General features: G+C 39.7%; 32 non-coding genes across 32 annotated transcripts; 21 read left to right on the forward strand and 11 right to left on the reverse strand.

The window, feature by feature from the left end:
• The first annotated feature begins 234 nt into the window (after positions 1-234).
• Positions 235-316, forward strand: Trnal-uag (transfer RNA leucine (anticodon UAG)). The gene has a single exon. It is a non-coding gene; the product is annotated as a tRNA-Leu (tRNA).
• Positions 317-769: 453 nt separating this feature from the next.
• On the forward strand, positions 770-851 carry Trnal-aag (transfer RNA leucine (anticodon AAG)). The gene has a single exon. It is a non-coding gene; the product is annotated as a tRNA-Leu (tRNA).
• A 292-nt stretch (positions 852-1,143) lies between these two features.
• Trnaf-gaa (transfer RNA phenylalanine (anticodon GAA)) lies at positions 1,144-1,216 on the reverse strand. Its single transcript has one exon. It is a non-coding gene; the product is annotated as a tRNA-Phe (tRNA).
• Positions 1,217-1,496: 280 nt separating this feature from the next.
• Positions 1,497-1,579, forward strand: Trnal-uag (transfer RNA leucine (anticodon UAG)). The gene has a single exon. It is a non-coding gene; the product is annotated as a tRNA-Leu (tRNA).
• A 789-nt stretch (positions 1,580-2,368) lies between these two features.
• Positions 2,369-2,441, reverse strand: Trnaf-gaa (transfer RNA phenylalanine (anticodon GAA)). The gene has a single exon. It is a non-coding gene; the product is annotated as a tRNA-Phe (tRNA).
• Positions 2,442-2,721: 280 nt separating this feature from the next.
• On the forward strand, positions 2,722-2,803 carry Trnal-uag (transfer RNA leucine (anticodon UAG)). The gene has a single exon. It is a non-coding gene; the product is annotated as a tRNA-Leu (tRNA).
• A 455-nt stretch (positions 2,804-3,258) lies between these two features.
• Trnaf-aaa (transfer RNA phenylalanine (anticodon AAA)) lies at positions 3,259-3,341 on the forward strand. The gene has a single exon. It is a non-coding gene; the product is annotated as a tRNA-Phe (tRNA).
• A 292-nt stretch (positions 3,342-3,633) lies between these two features.
• Positions 3,634-3,706, reverse strand: Trnaf-gaa (transfer RNA phenylalanine (anticodon GAA)). The gene has a single exon. It is a non-coding gene; the product is annotated as a tRNA-Phe (tRNA).
• Positions 3,707-3,986: 280 nt separating this feature from the next.
• On the forward strand, positions 3,987-4,068 carry Trnal-uag (transfer RNA leucine (anticodon UAG)). The gene has a single exon. It is a non-coding gene; the product is annotated as a tRNA-Leu (tRNA).
• Positions 4,069-4,519: 451 nt separating this feature from the next.
• Positions 4,520-4,601, forward strand: Trnal-aag (transfer RNA leucine (anticodon AAG)). The gene has a single exon. It is a non-coding gene; the product is annotated as a tRNA-Leu (tRNA).
• Positions 4,602-4,892: 291 nt separating this feature from the next.
• Trnaf-gaa (transfer RNA phenylalanine (anticodon GAA)) lies at positions 4,893-4,966 on the reverse strand. The gene has a single exon. It is a non-coding gene; the product is annotated as a tRNA-Phe (tRNA).
• A 281-nt stretch (positions 4,967-5,247) lies between these two features.
• On the forward strand, positions 5,248-5,329 carry Trnal-uag (transfer RNA leucine (anticodon UAG)). The gene has a single exon. It is a non-coding gene; the product is annotated as a tRNA-Leu (tRNA).
• Positions 5,330-5,780: 451 nt separating this feature from the next.
• Trnal-aag (transfer RNA leucine (anticodon AAG)) lies at positions 5,781-5,862 on the forward strand. The gene has a single exon. It is a non-coding gene; the product is annotated as a tRNA-Leu (tRNA).
• Positions 5,863-6,153: 291 nt separating this feature from the next.
• On the reverse strand, positions 6,154-6,226 carry Trnaf-gaa (transfer RNA phenylalanine (anticodon GAA)). Its single transcript has one exon. It is a non-coding gene; the product is annotated as a tRNA-Phe (tRNA).
• Positions 6,227-6,506: 280 nt separating this feature from the next.
• On the forward strand, positions 6,507-6,588 carry Trnal-uag (transfer RNA leucine (anticodon UAG)). The gene has a single exon. It is a non-coding gene; the product is annotated as a tRNA-Leu (tRNA).
• A 786-nt stretch (positions 6,589-7,374) lies between these two features.
• Positions 7,375-7,447, reverse strand: Trnaf-gaa (transfer RNA phenylalanine (anticodon GAA)). Its single transcript has one exon. It is a non-coding gene; the product is annotated as a tRNA-Phe (tRNA).
• A 281-nt stretch (positions 7,448-7,728) lies between these two features.
• Trnal-uag (transfer RNA leucine (anticodon UAG)) lies at positions 7,729-7,810 on the forward strand. The gene has a single exon. It is a non-coding gene; the product is annotated as a tRNA-Leu (tRNA).
• A 786-nt stretch (positions 7,811-8,596) lies between these two features.
• Trnaf-gaa (transfer RNA phenylalanine (anticodon GAA)) lies at positions 8,597-8,669 on the reverse strand. The gene has a single exon. It is a non-coding gene; the product is annotated as a tRNA-Phe (tRNA).
• Positions 8,670-8,949: 280 nt separating this feature from the next.
• Trnal-uag (transfer RNA leucine (anticodon UAG)) lies at positions 8,950-9,031 on the forward strand. Its single transcript has one exon. It is a non-coding gene; the product is annotated as a tRNA-Leu (tRNA).
• Positions 9,032-9,482: 451 nt separating this feature from the next.
• On the forward strand, positions 9,483-9,564 carry Trnal-aag (transfer RNA leucine (anticodon AAG)). Its single transcript has one exon. It is a non-coding gene; the product is annotated as a tRNA-Leu (tRNA).
• A 291-nt stretch (positions 9,565-9,855) lies between these two features.
• Positions 9,856-9,928, reverse strand: Trnaf-gaa (transfer RNA phenylalanine (anticodon GAA)). The gene has a single exon. It is a non-coding gene; the product is annotated as a tRNA-Phe (tRNA).
• A 280-nt stretch (positions 9,929-10,208) lies between these two features.
• Trnal-uag (transfer RNA leucine (anticodon UAG)) lies at positions 10,209-10,290 on the forward strand. The gene has a single exon. It is a non-coding gene; the product is annotated as a tRNA-Leu (tRNA).
• A 450-nt stretch (positions 10,291-10,740) lies between these two features.
• Positions 10,741-10,822, forward strand: Trnal-aag (transfer RNA leucine (anticodon AAG)). The gene has a single exon. It is a non-coding gene; the product is annotated as a tRNA-Leu (tRNA).
• A 291-nt stretch (positions 10,823-11,113) lies between these two features.
• Trnaf-gaa (transfer RNA phenylalanine (anticodon GAA)) lies at positions 11,114-11,186 on the reverse strand. The gene has a single exon. It is a non-coding gene; the product is annotated as a tRNA-Phe (tRNA).
• A 280-nt stretch (positions 11,187-11,466) lies between these two features.
• On the forward strand, positions 11,467-11,548 carry Trnal-uag (transfer RNA leucine (anticodon UAG)). Its single transcript has one exon. It is a non-coding gene; the product is annotated as a tRNA-Leu (tRNA).
• A 451-nt stretch (positions 11,549-11,999) lies between these two features.
• Positions 12,000-12,081, forward strand: Trnal-aag (transfer RNA leucine (anticodon AAG)). The gene has a single exon. It is a non-coding gene; the product is annotated as a tRNA-Leu (tRNA).
• Positions 12,082-12,372: 291 nt separating this feature from the next.
• Trnaf-gaa (transfer RNA phenylalanine (anticodon GAA)) lies at positions 12,373-12,445 on the reverse strand. The gene has a single exon. It is a non-coding gene; the product is annotated as a tRNA-Phe (tRNA).
• Positions 12,446-12,725: 280 nt separating this feature from the next.
• Trnal-uag (transfer RNA leucine (anticodon UAG)) lies at positions 12,726-12,807 on the forward strand. The gene has a single exon. It is a non-coding gene; the product is annotated as a tRNA-Leu (tRNA).
• Positions 12,808-13,258: 451 nt separating this feature from the next.
• Trnal-aag (transfer RNA leucine (anticodon AAG)) lies at positions 13,259-13,340 on the forward strand. Its single transcript has one exon. It is a non-coding gene; the product is annotated as a tRNA-Leu (tRNA).
• Positions 13,341-13,631: 291 nt separating this feature from the next.
• On the reverse strand, positions 13,632-13,704 carry Trnaf-gaa (transfer RNA phenylalanine (anticodon GAA)). The gene has a single exon. It is a non-coding gene; the product is annotated as a tRNA-Phe (tRNA).
• A 280-nt stretch (positions 13,705-13,984) lies between these two features.
• Trnal-uag (transfer RNA leucine (anticodon UAG)) lies at positions 13,985-14,066 on the forward strand. The gene has a single exon. It is a non-coding gene; the product is annotated as a tRNA-Leu (tRNA).
• A 451-nt stretch (positions 14,067-14,517) lies between these two features.
• Positions 14,518-14,599, forward strand: Trnal-aag (transfer RNA leucine (anticodon AAG)). Its single transcript has one exon. It is a non-coding gene; the product is annotated as a tRNA-Leu (tRNA).
• Positions 14,600-14,942: the final 343 nt, after the last annotated feature.

Consider the following 14,942-nt stretch of genomic DNA (forward strand, 5'->3'; position numbering starts at 1 on the left):
GCAATACCTCAAATCTCTCGTCATTCAGAAAAACAAAAGTCAGCAGTCTATAGCGTATTATGATAAAGATGGGTGTCTGTAAACATCGAATCGAAACTGAATTGTTACCCACTTTACGCGTCTTTGAAAACGATTTTTTATCCTCTGATCCAGCAGCACAAGTGTTTCGACATATGGAACAAACACAATTAAGTGATGAGAAAGGGTGAAACTGCTGACTACTGCTCGGAACGGGGTAGCGTGGCCGAGCGGTCTAAGGCGCTGGTTTTAGGCACCAGTCTCTTCGGAGGCGTGGGTTCGAATCCCACCGCTGCCATTTGTTTTAACTTCTAAGTGATTTACCTTGAAAGCAGCAGTTTCAATCTAGCTATCCTTTTAAATCTCTCGTCATTTCAATGTTTCGTTTGAAAGGATCAACACTCAGGCGAGATCTCAATCAGAATGTGCTGAAAATTAGAAATGATGAGAATAAAAATCAAACTCATGTATAGCTTTTCAAATCCTACATTGCCACACAGATCTTGATTCCTTCACCATTGCTACACCAGTTGTCAATATTTTTTTCTTAAAGCAAGATGGTTAGTTTTAAAAAGCAACCTCATGTCTTTCTAGGCAAAATACGATCTTGCCTGTATGGCCCTCATGTCTCGTATCTGGGGTCGCATCAGTCGATTATGATAGAGCAGTTTTTAATTGGGCTAAATATCAGCAAAAGGAGTATCGGCCAAAACGAATAAATTTTTCGTTTTTACACCTCTTCTTACGTAACGGTAGCGTGGCCGAGCGGTCTAAGGCGCTGGTTTAAGGCACCAGTCTCCTCGTAGGCGTGGGTTCGAATCCAACCGCTGCCATTTTTTACACCTGTTTTTAAAACTAGTTTTTTTTTAAACATACGCATACATTTCACGACTTGTCATTTCAACTCATGTAAAAGTATACACAATTGTAAATTATCCATAAACTTTGTGAATAGTAGCAGTTAGTCGTGAGCGGGTTGCAGGTGTGGTTGGTAGATTATCGATGACTAAATTTTTTGCAATTGCATTTTATGTTTTGTGATCAAGGATAAAAAAGTCTTTTGTTTCAAAAACATACGAACCAAGTTGAAAAACAAAATGAAAAAGAAATAGAAAAACTAAAGTTTGCCGAAACCCGGGATCGAACCAGGGACCTTTAGATCTTCAGTCTAACGCTCTCCCAACTGAGCTATTTCGGCACATGTGTAAAGAGGAGGCGTCTATGTCGCAACTGTAGGTCCGAAAGCAATACCTCAAATCTCTCGTCATCAGAAAACAAAAGTCAGCAGTCTATAGCGTATTATGATAAAGATGGGTGTCTGTAAACATCGAATCGAAACTGCATTGTTACCCACTTTACGCGTCTTTGAAAACGGATTTTTTATCCTCTGATCCAGCAGCACAAGTGTTTCGACATATGAAACAAACACAATTAAGTGATGAGAAAGGGTCAAACTGCTGACTACTTGCTTGGAACGGGGTAGCGTGGCCGAGCGGTCTAAGGCGCTGGTTTTAGGCACCAGTCTCTTCGGAGGCGTGGGTTTCGAATCCCACCGCTGCCATTTGTTTTAACTTCTAAGTGATTTACCTTGAAAGCAGCATTTCAATCTAGCTATTCTTTTAAATCTCTCGTCATTTCAATGTTTCGTTTGAAAGGATCAACACTCAGGCGAGATCTCAATCAGAATGTGCTGAAAATTAGAAATGATGAAAATAAAAATCAAACTCATGTATAGCTTTTCAAATCCTACATTGCCACACAGATCTTGATTCCTTCACCATTGCTACACCAGTTGTCAATATTTTTTTCTTAAAGCAAGATGGTTAGTTTTAAAAAGCAACCTCATGTCTTTCTAGCAAATACGATCTTGCCTGTATGGCCCTCATGTCTCGTATCTGGGGTCGCATCAGTCGATTATGATAGAGCAGTTTTTAATTGGGCTAAATATCGGCAAAAGGAGTATCGGCCCAAAACGAATAAATTTTTCGTTTTTACACCTCTTCTTACGTAAGGGTAGCGTGGCCGAGCGGTCTAAGGCGCTGGTTTAATGTTTGCCATTTTTTACACCTGTTTTTAAACTAGTTTTTTATTAAACATACGCATACATTTCACGACTTGTCATTTCAACTCATGTAAAAGTATACACAATTGTAAATTATCCATAAACTTTGTGAATCGTAGCAGTTAGTCGTGAGCGGGTTGCAGGTGTGGTTGGTAGATTATCGATGACTAAATTTTTTTGCAATTGCATTTTATGTTTTGTGATCAAGGATAAAAAAGTCTTTTGTTTCAAAAACATACGAACCAAGTTGAAAAAACAAAATGAAAAAGAAATAGAAAAACTAAAGTTTGCCGAAACCCGGGATCGAACCAGGGACCTTTAGATCTTCAGTCTAACGCTCTCCCAACTGAGCTATTTCGGCACATGTGTAAAGAGGAGTCGTCTATGTCGCAACTGTAGGTCCGAAAGCAATACCTCAAATCTCTCGTCATTCAGAAAACAAAAGTCAGCAGTCTATAGCGTATTATGATAAAGATGGGTGTCTGTAAACATCGAATCGAAACTGCATTGTTACCCACTTCACGCGTCTTTGAAAACGGATTTTTTATCCTCTGATCCAGCAGCACAAGTGTTTCGACATATGAAACAAACACAATTAAGTGATGAGAAAGGGTCAAACTGCTGACTACTGCTTGGAACGGGGTAGCGTTGCCGAGCGGTCTAAGGTGCTGGTTTTAGGCACCAGTCTCTTCGGAGGCGTGGGTTCGAATCCCACCGCTGCCATTTGTTTTAACTTCTAAGTGATTTACCTTGAAAGCAGCAGTTCAATCTAGCTATCCTTTTAAATCTCTCGTCATTTCAATGTTTCGTTTGAAAGGATCAACACTCAGGCGAGATCTCAATCAGAATGTGCTGAAAATTAGAAATGATGAAAATAAAAAAATCAAACTCATGTATAGCTTTTCAAATCCTACATTGCCACACAGATCTTGATTCCTTCACCATTGCTACACCAGTTGTCAATATTTTTTTCTTAAAGCAAGATGGTTAGTTTTAAAAAGCAACCTCATGTCTTTCTAGCAAATACGATCTTGCCTGTATGGCCCTCATGTCTCGTATCTGGGGGTCGCATCAGTCGATTATTGATAGAGCAGTTTTTAAATGGGCTAAATATCGGCAAAAGGAGTATCGGCCCAAAACGAATAAATTTTTCGTTTTTACACCTCTTCTTACGTAACGGTAGCGTGGCCGAGCGGTCTAAGGCGCTGGTTTAAAGGCACCAGTCTCCTCGGAGGCGTGGGTTCGAATCCCACCGCTGCCATTTTTTACACCTGTTTTTAAACTAGTTTTTTTTTAAACATACGCATACATTTCACGACTTGTCATTTCAACTCATGTAAAAGTATACACAATTGTAAATTATCCATAAACTTTGTGAATCGTAGCAGTTAGTCGTGAGCGGGTTGCAGGTGTGGTTGGTAGATTATCGATGACTAAATTTTTTGCAATTGCATTTTATGTTTTGTGATCAAGGATAAAAAAGTCTTTTGTTTCAAAAACATACGAACCAAGTTGAAAAACAAAATGAAAAAGAAATAGAAAAAACTAAAGTTTGCCGAAACCCGGGATCGAACCAGGGACCTTTAGATCTTCAGTCTAACGCTCTCCCAACTGAGCTATTTCGGCACATGTGTAAAGAGGAGGCGTGCATGTCGCAACTGTAGGTCCGAAAGCAATACCTCAAATCTCTCGTCATTCAGAAAACAAAAGTCAGCAGTCTATAGCGTATTATGATAAAGATGGGTGTCTGTAAACATCGAATCGAAACTGAATTGTTACCCACTTTACGCGTCTTTGAAAACGGATTTTTTATCCTCTGATCCAGCAGCACAAGTGTTTCGACATATGGAACAAACACAATTAAGTGATGAGAAAGGGTGAAACTGCTGACTACTGCTCGGAACGGGGTAGCGTGGCCGAGCGGTCTAAGGCGCTGGTTTTAGGCACCAGTCTCTTCGGAGGCGTGGGTTCGAATCCCACCGCTGCCATTTGTTTTAACTTCTAAGTGATTTACCTTGAAAGCAGCAGTTCAATCTAGCTATCCTTTTAAATCTCTCGTCATTTCAATGTTTCGTTTGAAAGGATCAACACTCAGGCGAGATCTCAATCAGAATGTGCTGAAAATTAGAAATGATGAGAATAAAAATCAAACTCATGTATAGCTTTTCAAATCCTACATTGCCACACAGATCTTGATTCCTTCACCATTGCTACACCAGTTGTCAATATTTTTTTCTTAAAGCAAGATGGTTAGTTTTAAAAAGCAACCTCATGTCTTTCTAGCAAAATACGATCTTGCCTGTATGGCCCTCATGTCTCGTATCTGGGGTCGCATCAGTCGATTATGATAGAGCAGTTTTTAATTGGGCTAAATATCAGCAAAAGGAGTATCGGCCAAAACGAATAAATTTTTCGTTTTTACACCTCTTCTTACGTAACGGTAGCGTGGCCGAGCGGTCTAAGGCGCTGGTTTAAGGCACCAGTCTCCTCGTAGGCGTGGGTTCGAATCCAACCGCTGCCATTTTTTACACCTGTTTTTAAACTAGTTTTTTTTTAAACATACGCATACATTTCACGACTTGTCATTTCAACTCATGTAAAAGTATACACAATTGTAAATTATCCATAAACTTTGTGAATAGTAGCAGTTAGTCGTGAGCGGGTTGCAGGTGTGGTTGGTAGATTATCGATGACTAAATTTTTTGCAATTGCATTTTATGTTTTGTGATCAAGGATAAAAAAGTCTTTTGTTTCAAAAACATACGAACCAAGTTGAAAAACAAAATGAAAAAGAAATAGAAAAACTAAAGTTTGCCGAAACCCGGGTATCGAACCAGGGACCTTTAGATCTTCAGTCTAACGCTCTCCCAACTGAGCTATTTCGGCACATGTGTAAAGAGGAGGCGTGTATGTCGCAACTGTAGGTCCGAAAGCAATACCTCAAATCTCTCGTCATTCAGAAAACAAAAGTCAGCAGTCTATAGCGTATTATGATCAAGATGGGTGTCTGTAAACATCGAATCGAAACTGCATTGTTACCCACTTTACGCGTCTTTGAAAACGGATTTTTTATCCTCTGATCCAGCAGCACAAGTGTTTCGACATATGAAACAAACACAATTAAGTGATGAGAAACGGTCAAACTGCTGACTTCTGCTTGGAACGGGGGTAGCGTGGCCGAGCGGTCTAAGGCGCTGGTTTTAGGCACCAGTCTCTTCGGAGGCGTGGGTTCGAATCCCACCGCTGCCATTTGTTTTAACTTCTAAGTGATTTACCTTGAAAGCAGCATTTCAATCTAGCTATTCTTTTAAATCTCTCGTCATTTCAATGTTTCGTTTGAAAGGATCAACACTCAGGCGAGATCTCAATCAGAATGTGCTGAAAATTAGAAATGATGAAAATAAAAATCAAACTCATGTATAGCTTTTCAAATCCTACATTGCCACACAGATCTTGATTCCTTCACCATTGCTACACCAGTTGTCAATATTTTTTTCTTAAAGCAAGATGGTTAGTTTTAAAAAGCAACCTCATGTCTTTCTAGCAAAATACGATCTTGCCTGTATGGCCCTCATGTCTCGTATCTGGGGTCGCATCAGTCGATTATGATAGAGCAGTTTTTAAATGGGCTAAATATCAGCAAAAGGAGTATCGGCCAAAACGAATAAATTTTTCGTTTTTACACCTCTTCTTACGTAACGGTAGCGTGGCCGAGCGGTCTAAGGCGCTGGTTTAAGGCACCAGTCTCCTCGGAGGCGTGGGTTCGAATCCCACCGCTGCCATTTTTTACACCTGTTTTTAAACTAGTTTTTTTTTAAACATACGCATACATTTCACGACTTGTCATTTCAACTCATGTAAAAGTATACACAATTGTAAATTATCCATAAACTTTGTGAATAGTAGCAGTTAGTCGTGAGCGGGTTGCAGGTGTGGTTGGTAGATTATCGATGACTAAATTTTTTGCAATTGCATTTTATGTTTTGTGATCAAGGATAAAAAAGTCTTTTGTTTCAAAAACATACGAACCAAGTTGAAAAACAAAATGAAAAAGAAATAGAAAAACTAAAGTTTGCCGAAACCCGGGATCGAACCAGGGACCTTTAGATCTTCAGTCTAACGCTCTCCCAACTGAGCTATTTCGGCACATGTGTAAAGAGGAGGCGTGCATGTCGCAACTGTAGGTCCGAAAGCAATACCTCAAATCTCTCGTCATTCAGAAAACAAAAGTCAGCAGTCTATAGCGTATTATGATAAAGATGGGTGTCTGTAAACATCGAATCGAAACTGAATTGTTACCCACTTTACGCGTCTTTGAAAACGGATTTTTTATCCTCTGATCCAGCAGCACAAGTGTTTCGACATATGAAACAAACACAATTAAGTGATGAGAAAGGGTCAAACTGCTGACTTCTGCTTGGAACGGGGTAGCGTGGCCGAGCGGTCTAAGGCGCTGGTTTTAGGCACCAGTCTCTTCGGAGGCGTGGGTTCGAATCCCACCGCTGCCATTTGTTTTAACTTCTAAGTGATTTACCTTGAAAGCAGCATTTCAATCTAGCTATTCTTTTAAATCTCTCGTCATTTCAATGTTTCGTTTGAAAGGATCAACACTCAGGCGAGATCTCAATCAGAATGTGCTGAAAATTAGAAATGATGAAAATAAAAATCAAACTCATGTATAGCTTTTCAAATCCTACATTGCCACACAGATCTTGATTCCTTCACCATTGCTACACCAGTTGTCAATATTTTTTTCTTAAAGCAAGATGGTTAGTTTTAAAAAGCAACCTCATGTCTTTCTAGCAAATACGATCTTGCCTGTATGGCCCTCATGTCTCGTATCTGGGGTCGCATCAGTCGATTATGATAGAGCAGTTTTTAATTGGGCTAAATATCGGCAAAAGGAGTATCGGCCAAAACGAATAAATTTTTCGTTTTTACACCTCTTCTTACGTAACGGTAGCGTGGCCGAGCGGTCTAAGGCGCTGGTTTAATTTTTGCCATTTTTTACACCTGTTTTTAAACTAGTTTTTTATTAAACATACGCATACATTTCACGACTTGTCATTTCAACTCATGTGAAAGTATACACAATTGTAAATTATCCATAAACTTTGTGAATCGTAGCAGTTAGTCGTGAGCGGGTTGCAGGTGTGGTTGGTAGATTATCGATGACTAAATTTTTTGCAATTGCATTTTATGTTTTGTGATCAAGGATAAAAAAGTCTTTTGTTTCAAAAACATACGAACCAAGTTGAAAAACAAAATGAAAAAGAAATAGAAAAACTAAAGTTTGCCGAAACCCGGGATCGAACCAGGGACCTTTAGATCTTCAGTCTAACGCTCTCCCAACTGAGCTATTTCGGCACATGTGTAAAGAGGAGGCGTCTATGTCGCAACTGTAGGTCCGAAAGCAATACCTCAAATCTCTCGTCATTCAGAAAACAAAAGTCAGCAGTCTATAGCGTATTATGATAAAGATGGGTGTCTGTAAACATCGAATCGAAACTGCATTGTTACCCACTTTACGCGTCTTTGAAAACGGATTTTTTTATCCTCTGATCCAGCAGCACAAGTGTTTCGACATATGAAACAAACACAATTAAGTGATGAGAAAGGGTCAAACTGCTGACTACTGCTTGGAACGGGGTAGCGTGGCCGAGCGGTCTAAGGCGCTGGTTTTAGGCACCAGTCTCTTCGGAGGCGTGGGTTCGAATCCCACCGCTGCCATTTGTTTTAACTTCTAAGTGATTTACCTTGAAAGCAGCATTTCAATCTAGCTATTCTTTTAAATCTCTCGTCATTTCAATGTTTCGTTTGAAAGGATCAACACTCAGGCGAGATCTCAATCAGAATGTGCTGAAAATTAGAAATGATGAAAATAAAAATCAAACTCATGTATAGCTTTTCAAATCCTACATTGCCACACAGATCTTGATTCCTTCACCATTGCTACACCAGTTGTCAATATTTTTTTCTTAAAGCAAGATGGTTAGTTTTAAAAAGCAACCTCATGTCTTTCTAGCAAATACGATCTTGCCTGTATGGCCCTCATGTCTCGTATCTGGGGTCGCATCAGTCGATTATGATAGAGCAGTTTTTAATTGGGCTAAATATCGGCAAAAGGAGTATCGGCCAAAACGAATAAATTTTTCGTTTTTACACCTCTTCTTACGTAAGGGTAGCGTGGCCGAGCGGTCTAAGGCGCTGGTTTAATGTTTGCCATTTTTTACACCTGTTTTTAAACTAGTTTTTTATTAAACATACGCATACATTTCACGACTTGTCATTTCAACTCATGTAAAAGTATACACAATTGTAAATTATCCATAAACTTTGTGAATCGTAGCAGTTAGTCGTGAGCGGGTTGCAGGTGTGGTTGGTAGATTATCGATGACTAAATTTTTTGCAATTGCATTTTATGTTTTGTGATCAAGGATAAAAAAGTCTTTTGTTTCAAAAACATACGAACCAAGTTGAAAAACAAAATGAAAAAGAAATAGAAAAACTAAAGTTTGCCGAAACCCGGGATCGAACCAGGGACCTTTAGATCTTCAGTCTAACGCTCTCCCAACTGAGCTATTTCGGCACATGTGTAAAGAGGAGTCGTCTATGTCGCAACTGTAGGTCCGAAAGCAATACCTCAAATCTCTCGTCATTCAGAAAACAAAAGTCAGCAGTCTATAGCGTATTATGATAAAGATGGGTGTCTGTAAACATCGAATCGAAACTGCATTGTTACCCACTTCACGCGTCTTTGAAAACGGATTTTTTATCCTCTGATCCAGCAGCACAAGTGTTTCGACATATGAAACAAACACAATTAAGTGATGAGAAAGGGTCAAACTGCTGACTACTGCTTGGAACGGGGTAGCGTTGCCGAGCGGTCTAAGGCGCTGGTTTTAGGCACCAGTCTCTTCGGAGGCGTGGGTTCGAATCCCACCGCTGCCATTTGTTTTAACTTCTAAGTGATTTACCTTGAAAGCAGCAGTTCAATCTAGCTATCCTTTTAAATCTCTCGTCATTTCAATGTTTCGTTTGAAAGGATCAACACTCAGGCGAGATCTCAATCAGAATGTGCTGAAAATTAGAAATGATGAAAATAAAAATCAAACTCATGTATAGCTTTTCAAATCCTACATTGCCACACAGATCTTGATTCCTTCACCATTGCTACACCAGTTGTCAATATTTTTTTCTTAAAGCAAGATGGTTAGTTTTAAAAAGCAACCTCATGTCTTTCTAGCAAAATACGATCTTGCCTGTATGGCCCTCATGTCTCGTATCTGGGGTCGCATCAGTCGATTATGATAGAGCAGTTTTTAAATGGGCTAAATATCGGCAAAAGGAGTATCGGCCAAAACGAATAAATTTTTCGTTTTTACACCTCTTCTTACGTAACGGTAGCGTGGCCGAGCGGTCTAAGGCGCTGGTTTAAGGCACCAGTCTCCTCGGAGGCGTGGGTTCGAATCCCACCGCTGCCATTTTTTACACCTGTTTTTAAACTAGTTTTTTTTTAAACATACGCATACATTTCACGACTTGTCATTTCAACTCATGTAAAAGTATACACAATTGTAAATTATCCATAAACTTTGTGAATCGTAGCAGTTAGTCGTGAGCGGGTTGCAGGTGTGGTTGGTAGATTATCGATGACTAAATTTTTTGCAATTGCATTTTATGTTTTGTGATCAAGGATAAAAAAGTCTTTTGTTTCAAAAACATACGAACCAAGTTGAAAAACAAAATGAAAAAGAAATAGAAAAACTAAAGTTTGCCGAAACCCGGGATCGAACCAGGGACCTTTAGATCTTCAGTCTAACGCTCTCCCAACTGAGCTATTTCGGCACATGTGTAAAGAGGAGTCGTCTATGTCGCAACTGTAGGTCCGAAAGCAATACCTCAAATCTCTCGTCATTCAGAAAACAAAAGTCAGCAGTCTATAGCGTATTATGATAAAGATGGGTGTCTGTAAACATCGAATCGAAACTGCATTGTTACCCACTTCACGCGTCTTTGAAAACGGATTTTTTATCCTCTGATCCAGCAGCACAAGTGTTTCGACATATGAAACAAACACAATTAAGTGATGAGAAAGGGTCAAACTGCTGACTACTGCTTGGAACGGGGTAGCGTTGCCGAGCGGTCTAAGGTGCTGGTTTTAGGCACCAGTCTCTTCGGAGGCGTGGGTTCGAATCCCACCGCTGCCATTTGTTTTAACTTCTAAGTGATTTACCTTGAAAGCAGCAGTTCAATCTAGCTATCCTTTTAAATCTCTCGTCATTTCAATGTTTCGTTTGAAAGGATCAACACTCAGGCGAGATCTCAATCAGAATGTGCTGAAAATTAGAAATGATGAAAATAAAAATCAAACTCATGTATAGCTTTTCAAATCCTACATTGCCACACAGATCTTGATTCCTTCACCATTGCTACACCAGTTGTCAATATTTTTTTCTTAAAGCAAGATGGTTAGTTTTAAAAAGCAACCTCATGTCTTTCTAGCAAATACGATCTTGCCTGTATGGCCCTCATGTCTCGTATCTGGGGTCGCATCAGTCGATTATGATAGAGCAGTTTTTAAATGGGCTAAATATCGGCAAAAGGAGTATCGGCCAAAACGAATAAATTTTTCGTTTTTACACCTCTTCTTACGTAACGGTAGCGTGGCCGAGCGGTCTAAGGCGCTGGTTTAAGGCACCAGTCTCCTCGGAGGCGTGGGTTCGAATCCCACCGCTGCCATTTTTTACACCTGTTTTTAAACTAGTTTTTTTTTAAACATACGCATACATTTCACGACTTGTCATTTCAACTCATGTAAAAGTATACACAATTGTAAATTATCCATAAACTTTGTGAATCGTAGCAGTTAGTCGTGAGCGGGTTGCAGGTGTGGTTGGTAGATTATCGATGACTAAATTTTTTGCAATTGCATTTTATGTTTTGTGATCAAGGATAAAAAAGTCTTTTGTTTCAAAAACATACGAACCAAGTTGAAAAACAAAATGAAAAAGAAATAGAAAAACTAAAGTTTGCCGAAACCCGGGATCGAACCAGGGACCTTTAGATCTTCAGTCTAACGCTCTCCCAACTGAGCTATTTCGGCACATGTGTAAAGAGGAGGCGTGCATGTCGCAACTGTAGGTCCGAAAGCAATACCTCAAATCTCTCGTCATTCAGAAAACAAAAGTCAGCAGTCTATAGCGTATTATGATAAAGATGGGTGTCTGTAAACATCGAATCGAAACTGAATTGTTACCCACTTTACGCGTCTTTGAAAACGGATTTTTTATCCTCTGATCCAGCAGCACAAGTGTTTCGACATATGGAACAAACACAATTAAGTGATGAGAAAGGGTGAAACTGCTGACTACTGCTCGGAACGGGGTAGCGTGGCCGAGCGGTCTAAGGCGCTGGTTTTAGGCACCAGTCTCTTCGGAGGCGTGGGTTCGAATCCCACCGCTGCCATTTGTTTTAACTTCTAAGTGATTTACCTTGAAAGCAGCAGTTCAATCTAGCTATCCTTTTAAATCTCTCGTCATTTCAATGTTTCGTTTGAAAGGATCAACACTCAGGCGAGATCTCAATCAGAATGTGCTGAAAATTAGAAATGATGAGAATAAAAATCAAACTCATGTATAGCTTTTCAAATCCTACATTGCCACACAGATCTTGATTCCTTCACCATTGCTACACCAGTTGTCAATATTTTTTTCTTAAAGCAAGATGGTTAGTTTTAAAAAGCAACCTCATGTCTTTCTAGCAAAATACGATCTTGCCTGTATGGCCCTCATGTCTCGTATCTGGGGTCGCATCAGTCGATTATGATAGAGCAGTTTTTAATTGGGCTAAATATCAGCAAAAGGAGTATCGGCCAAAACGAATAAATTTTCCGTTTTTACACCTCTTCTTACGTAACGGTAGCGTGGCCGAGCGGTCTAAGGCGCTGGTTTAAGGCACCAGTCTCCTCGTAGGCGTGGGTTCGAATCCAACCGCTGCCATTTTTTACACCTGTTTTTAAACTAGTTTTTTTTTAAACATACGCATACATTTCACGACTTGTCATTTCAACTCATGTAAAAGTATACACAATTGTAAATTATCCATAAACTTTGTGAATAGTAGCAGTTAGTCGTGAGCGGGTTGCAGGTGTGGTTGGTAGATTATCGATGACTAAATTTTTTGCAATTGCATTTTATGTTTTGTGATCAAGGATAAAAAAGTCTTTTGTTTCAAAAACATACGAACCAAGTTGAAAAACAAAATGAAAAAGAAATAGAAAAACTAAAGTTTGCCGAAACCCGGGATCGAACCAGGGACCTTTAGATCTTCAGTCTAACGCTCTCCCAACTGAGCTATTTCGGCACATGTGTAAAGAGGAGGCGTGTATGTCGCAACTGTAGGTCCGAAAGCAATACCTCAAATCTCTCGTCATTCAGAAAACAAAAGTCAGCAGTCTATAGCGTATTATGATCAAGATGGGTGTCTGTAAACATCGAATCGAAACTGCATTGTTACCCACTTTACGCGTCTTTGAAAACGGATTTTTTATCCTCTGATCCAGCAGCACAAGTGTTTCGACATATGAAACAAACACAATTAAGTGATGAGAAACGGTCAAACTGCTGACTTCTGCTTGGAACGGGGTAGCGTGGCCGAGCGGTCTAAGGCGCTGGTTTTAGGCACCAGTCTCTTCGGAGGCGTGGGTTCGAATCCCACCGCTGCCATTTGTTTTAACTTCTAAGTGATTTACCTTGAAAGCAGCATTTCAATCTAGCTATTCTTTTAAATCTCTCGTCATTTCAATGTTTCGTTTGAAAGGATCAACACTCAGGCGAGATCTCAATCAGAATGTGCTGAAAATTAGAAATGATGAAAATAAAAATCAAACTCATGTATAGCTTTTCAAATCCTACATTGCCACACAGATCTTGATTCCTTCACCATTGCTACACCAGTTGTCAATATTTTTTTCTTAAAGCAAGATGGTTAGTTTTAAAAAGCAACCTCATGTCTTTCTAGCAAAATACGATCTTGCCTGTATGGCCCTCATGTCTCGTATCTGGGGTCGCATCAGTCGATTATGATAGAGCAGTTTTTAAATGGGCTAAATATCAGCAAAAGGAGTATCGGCCAAAACGAATAAATTTTTCGTTTTTACACCTCTTCTTACGTAACGGTAGCGTGGCCGAGCGGTCTAAGGCGCTGGTTTAAGGCACCAGTCTCCTCGGAGGCGTGGGTTCGAATCCCACCGCTGCCATTTTTTACACCTGTTTTTAAACTAGTTTTTTTTTAAACATACGCATACATTTCACGACTTGTCATTTCAACTCATGTAAAAGTATACACAATTGTAAATTATCCATAAACTTTGTGAATAGTAGCAGTTAGTCGTGAGCGGGTTGCAGGTGTGGTTGGTAGATTATCGATGACTAAATTTTTTGCAATTGCATTTTATGTTTTGTGATCAAGGATAAAAAAGTCTTTTGTTTCAAAAACATACGAACCAAGTTGAAAAACAAAATGAAAAAGAAATAGAAAAACTAAAGTTTGCCGAAACCCGGGATCGAACCAGGGACCTTTAGATCTTCAGTCTAACGCTCTCCCAACTGAGCTATTTCGGCACATGTGTAAAGAGGAGGCGTGCATGTCGCAACTGTAGGTCCGAAAGCAATACCTCAAATCTCTCGTCATTCAGAAAACAAAAGTCAGCAGTCTATAGCGTATTATGATAAAGATGGGTGTCTGTAAACATCGAATCGAAACTGAATTGTTACCCACTTTACGCGTCTTTGAAAACGGATTTTTTATCCTCTGATCCAGCAGCACAAGTGTTTCGACATATGGAACAAACACAATTAAGTGATGAGAAAGGGTGAAACTGCTGACTACTGCTCGGAACGGGGTAGCGTGGCCGAGCGGTCTAAGGTGCTGGTTTTAGGCACCAGTCTCTTCGGAGGCGTGGGTTCGAATCCCACCGCTGCCATTTGTTTTAACTTCTAAGTGATTTACCTTGAAAGCAGCAGTTCAATCTAGCTATCCTTTTAAATCTCTCGTCATTTCAATGTTTCGTTTGAAAGGATCAACACTCAGGCGAGATCTCAATCAGAATGTGCTGAAAATTAGAAATGATGAAAATAAAAATCAAACTCATGTATAGCTTTTCAAATCCTACATTGCCACACAGATCTTGATTCCTTCACCATTGCTACAGCAGTTGTCAATATTTTTTTCTTAAAGCAAGATGGTTAGTTTTAAAAAGCAACCTCATGTCTTTCTAGCAAAATACGATCTTGCCTGTATGGCCCTCATGTCTCGTATCTGGGGTCGCATCAGTCGATTATGATAGAGCAGTTTTTAATTGGGCTAAATATCAGCAAAAGGAGTATCGGCCAAAACGAATAAATTTTTCGTTTTTACACCTCTTCTTACGTAACGGTAGCGTGGCCGAGCGGTCTAAGGCGCTGGTTTAAGGCACCAGTCTCCTCGGAGGCGTGGGTTCGAATCCCACCGCTGCCATTTTTTACACCTGTTTTTAAACTAGTTTTTTTTTAAACATACGCATACATTTCACGACTTGTCATTTCAACTCATGTAAAAGTATACACAATTGTAAATTATCCATAAACTTTGTGAATAGTAGCAGTTAGTCGTGAGCGGGTTGCAGGTGTGGTTGGTAGATTATCGATGACTAAATTTTTTGCAATTGCATTTTATGTTTTGTGATCAAGGATAAAAAAGTCTTTTGTTTCAAAAACATACGAACCAAGTTGAAAAACAAAATGAAAAAGAAATAGAAAAACTAAAGTTTGCCGAAACCCTGGATCGAACCAGGGACCTTTAGATCTTCAGTCTAACGCTC

This window comes from Physella acuta, unplaced genomic scaffold, assembly GCF_028476545.2.
Source record: "Physella acuta isolate Inbredline_101_S28 unplaced genomic scaffold, ASM2847654v3 ptg001249l, whole genome shotgun sequence".
NCBI classification, from domain to species: domain Eukaryota; kingdom Metazoa; phylum Mollusca; class Gastropoda; family Physidae; genus Physella; species Physella acuta.